Source organism: Vanessa tameamea, chromosome 17 (genome assembly GCF_037043105.1).
Source record: "Vanessa tameamea isolate UH-Manoa-2023 chromosome 17, ilVanTame1 primary haplotype, whole genome shotgun sequence".
In the NCBI taxonomy this organism is placed as follows: domain Eukaryota; kingdom Metazoa; phylum Arthropoda; class Insecta; order Lepidoptera; family Nymphalidae; genus Vanessa; species Vanessa tameamea.
This window is the reverse complement of record NC_087325.1, coordinates 11,792,378-11,797,811: the sequence shown is the minus strand read 5'-3', so window position 1 is coordinate 11,797,811 and position 5,434 is coordinate 11,792,378.

Here is a 5,434-nt window from a genome sequence, read left to right as displayed (position 1 = left end):
AATATATTTATTTTAATAAGTAAAAAGTGTAATAACTTAGCTCTTGCTTGTTCTTGTTGATATAATTCACATCGTGAGCCGGTGGTGGCTTTGTCATGAATATATGTTGACATATAATGACGATTCAAAAAAGATATTAAAGCCTACTGGAATAAAGTATATTTTTTTATGTACGTAAGCGAAATACTTTATGTAAGAATTTTTTACAGATACCATTGTACGAATACATCAATTCATTGTTGATGGATGTTGAGTTTTTGGTATTTTTATCTGCTGTATTCAATTTAAATTATCATTATTTATTACAAACTATCTGACATTTATAAAACTTCATAGCGCAAAACCTTCATCCCCAATTTTACTCCTCGGGTGAATTAATAATATAACATAAAAACGGTTATACCAAATAGTGCTGGTTGGCTACCCCGGATATAGATCCTGGTTTTCTGCAGCACAAAACTCGTTTCTTTACATGATTATCCAGTTACATTAATTATTTATCTCATGTACAACCTTCCACGTCACTGTTTTCTGGTCAATGGAGATCATTTTTCTTGCTCACTGAGCTTCTTGCGAAAAATCTTTTAATAGGTCACTTGGTGGTAGGGCTTTGAGAAATCCCGTCTCAGTAGTTCACCGCTCGTCATATTTCCCCACCAATACATCATCATGGTTCTAAGATGGTAATGCAAAGTTAATATTTCTTACAGCGCAAATGTCTATAGGTGGTGGTGACCACTTACAACCAGGTAGCCCATTTTCTTAATAAAAAAAAAGTTTTCCAACTTGACCAACTTGACTAAGCAATTATTTTTGACTTTCTATTTTTAAATGAACTCAAATATGAAAATGAAAAAAATTACGAGGTTTTGAAGAATAACAAAGGTTAGTTCATGCCGTTCAGATCTTAATCTCATTATTTATTCCTACATTATAATGTCGGTTGAAATGTAATTAAGAATTATAAATAATTACTTTGTACAAAGTAATTTGTATCTTTTAATAAATGTTAATTTTGTATTATAGGAATATTTTATTTTTTTAATTTAAACGTATCATACCTACTGCTGTTAATAAATATTTTGTAAGAAGTTTAGAGTTACATGGTTTATTGTTATAAAGATGTTTATAATAGAGGTTTCCTTCAGCTCGTGTATTAATAGAATTCTGTAAATAGGTCATACTGTTTTAGGTCAGGCCTTAATTGTTCTTCATATTTTTGCGGAAAGTAATTTTCTTAACGGAGGAAAACTCCGAAGGATTGATGGGTTGTCAGTGGGGTTGGATCTACAATGTGTTTCGAGGAATTATTTCCACCATCACGTTTCACCATCATTTAACTCAGAACTATTGAAATCATCGCCAACACAAATATGTGTAGCTTGCTAAATTTGCTTGCGTTTTAATGATTCTTCTTACTTGTGAATTGGATTGATTTGAACTGAGATTTCGTTCCTTCGTTCGAAGAGTTACAATATGAGTTTTCAATACTAGTGCGTTTTCTGTACAAGTGTACATGGCTGTACAGCCTCATAGCCGACAGAAGACATTTTTCTTGCCATAAAATAAAAGAATATGAACAAATATTCTTTTATTTTCAAAATACTTTAAAAAAGGTTTTCAAAACTTATAAACATAGTGACGGAACGCATCTTTATAATTTCGGAAAGATTAAAAAATAGTAATAATAAGTGCCTAAGCCAGACTAGAAACTGAACTATTTTTATCAGTATTACGAATACACTAGCCATAATAAAATTATAATTACAAACGCTACATCCAGTAACCGGCCACTTGTGATAACATTTGTATACGCCGACCTCTATTTTGCATATACTTTATCACCACAACTTAATATTATAATATTTGTACAAATTATCCTTCACTGCCACAAAATCATATGCACCCTACATTACTTATTAAGACGAACTCTATATGTATTACGAATAGAGTTGAAGTTCTTTTAACGAAATATTTGATAGAATAAATGGTTTGCAAAAAGAAAGATAATAAACTAGGTTGCCTAAACCGATTCGAACTGGTTACCGCGTGTGGTCTCAATACGTGTCGAAATGAAGACTTGATTTCATATTGAATTCTAATACAAATTATAAACTTTTAATACGAAAAGAAATATGTATTTATTTAATCAAAAACAATAATTGAACAATTTATAAATGTATCATTATTATACCTAGGCCGAAAGGTCGTCACAGAACCATTTTTGTAAATTACAAGTCATTACAAACTGTGTTTTAATGATTACAGATGACGACAATTCAGCAGAGTGCTGTTTGGAGATATATTATCTGCCTCGGTGGACCTTGACCGTCTTTTTGGTTAAATGATTCAATTCCTATCATGTATAGGCTCTTCTTACAAGTAAATCTCATCAACACTTCCGTGTCAAATTTCCATTTCTCACTTCTCATTTATAGAGTAAAGGACATAGAATGCACCTGTGTTTGTGCGTTTCACGCATGATTGAACTTTGATGTATCCTATGCAGTTGGCTAGTCTCCATGGAGAAAAGCCTTGATCTAAATCAGCCAGGAGAATATTATCATCATTTATATATGTATATAATAAATCTGTTAAATGTTTTAAGGTTTTAATACGTTCTGTCAATATATATGGCTTCGTATTTCCTAATAATATTAATGAATATATTTATATTTCAATTTTAGATAATGATCAGACGTCGAAAAGAAAATAAATTTGTCACAAATGGAAATCAACGCATTCATTTTAATTTTAAATTATTTCTTACAAAAAATTTTAATTTTGCAATGATGTCAGATATAACATAAAAATAAAATGAAACAACAATTAAGTTTTTAATAGGAACAGATAAACATTGGTATGATGAGAACAGATTTAAACGAGACAGCGAGATCGGTTTTATAGTCCTCGAGCATTTGAGTAGAAATAATTTACTAACAGCTAAACCTTTACCAATGGTCTCCTTAGGATAAAAGACATGTCTAGCTTTTAAATTCATCTACTTGTTTCATCTGCGTAGCCTGTTGACAAAGATGCAAAGTGTACTTTGCTTCTCTGCCAACATCAAGTCTAGTCAGGAACTGATGTTCCTGATTGAGTGACACCTTACAGAATTTGAAATTAGACATTTTTTTCTCTTAGAATTTAAATAGAAATGTCCGCTATTCGTCAAGTTCAAAGAGTGTCTGTACTTTCAAGCATTATGTTTTATGTTATTTATTTAAATAAAGGATTGTAATAAGTGCCCAATCAACTGTCTCGAAACAACTATGTAGCAACTGGCAATATTTGAAAAAAAACGGAAGCTAATAATAATAAACATGCAGAGCAATCTACTGCCACTTACTGAAGACAAATGTTTATTACTTTAATGAAGATTACTATTAATTGTAATTTGTAGTTGTAATTGGATTACATCTGCGGATATGTAAGTCTTGTCGTTAAGACTTGATGGATCTTGTGTGGATTGTTATTTATATTGACGGTAAAAATTGCCAGGGTAGATTGGGAAAAATGTTCTTTTATCACTGCCTCAAAAGTCTACCACCGATTCGAATAGAAATCCTCAGAGTTAAAAACCTCAGAGTTTAGTCGGAAAGTGATTAATAATTTTGGTAACAATTGCGTGACTAACATATTTTTAAGTTAAAAGACCTAGACCTAAGATCTAGACCTGCGTTCTAGAAGGTTTAGGAGGGAAGATTGCGGGTTTTAGCCCAGGCGAGAAGCACTTGAGTTTTATGCTTAATTTGTGTCTACAACTCATCTCGTGAAGGAAAATCAACCCGCATTGGAGTAGTGTTTACGTCAATAGCGTGACAATCGGTGTCCTTTTAGCCGTTCTGTCACGTCCGCTACTCAAACCCTGACTTTATATGTTTATTTCAGTTAAACAATGTCACAGAAGTAAAAACGCTCGGTCGCTATCGACGAATACGTATTCGGCGGTCTATGTAGGTCGCCCTGATTACTGCCGCTATCAATATAAAGTACAATCATCTTGTTAACACGTGGTAATCTGACAGTTTAGATAAGTCAATTCATATTCAATAAATAATCGCCCTTGATTTAAATACCTATATCGCCAGCGTTTAATAGTCACATCGAAGTGTTACTTCTATTCTGTAATTAAAATGGTGGTAACTTTTGAGTTTCTTGACGGTCCTTCTCAGTAGAATCTACTTTTCGAAGCGGTTGTAGCTTTATATTTAATCAAAAACTGTAACATGATGGTTCAAAGTGCTTTTATGAGCCTAATCGAATAAAGAAAGTTTTGAATTTGATTTTAATTAAATAATATAATTAAGTATAAGGAGTAAGTTTATTAGTAAAAAGTATTTTATTGTCAAAATATTTTGAATTGATATAAAAAAAAAAATATTCAAAGATACTATTCTACAAGATGAATTAAATGCGTGACGACCAACCAACAAAATTCGGCAGCAATACTGCTATCGAAGAGAAAACAAATCTGACATTTGAGAATAAAATTTTTGTCGTTATTATATTATACAAAACAACGCAAAATGTCAGAAAAACGCATAATCGGTATTTAAGTTTAAGTAATGATTGTACTGTCATTGGTCATACGAACTTAAGCTACGAACATTTAATTTTTATTTCATGTCATATATTATTAAGAAATATTATATATTGTAGCTTTCTGAACTCGTTAAGCATTATATGTTTTCTTCACATATTAATATATTGATATAAAAATCATAGAGCTCAAAAAAAATTTTTAAATTAATTATAACTTCCATATATATATATGTGATCCTTTTAAATTCGACCACGGCTGTCAGTCTAAAAGGTCTCCTAGCCAACGGTACTGGACATGTTTATACTCATAAGTGTGCCCGGACACAGGTGCAGTGTCTATCCCCTGATTTTCATAATCCGATGATATATCAAATCCTTAACTTGTTGGTAGAGCTTTGCACAAGCCCGCCTATGTAGATATAACCAACTTATCCCATATTGTAACGCCAAGCAGAAATACTTAATATTATTATTTTCCAGTTTGATCGAATAAGCCGGTGTAACTATGGTGGCGCAATTGCGATGTAAGCAATGATTGATATTTATTAAAAAACCAATGTCTGTGGCCGATGGTTTATAAAAATATATTATTAACGTCATATATTTGACGTCATTATATGATTAAATGTCTTAATAACTCGGTTAATACACAAATGTGTTGTGTGCAAATGTCACAACATCTATTTAGATAACGCACATTACAGACATTAGTAGATAATACATACAGAGGTTATTATGATAACTTAAGATATCAGAGCTAGATAAACAAATGTATTTATCTGTTTGTTTCGTTTTTACCTGTAAATGGTCTTGCGCAAGATTTAAGCTACTGAAATGAATCTATTAATAGTATTAATAATTTACAAGAACTATTTCAAGAATTTCACAA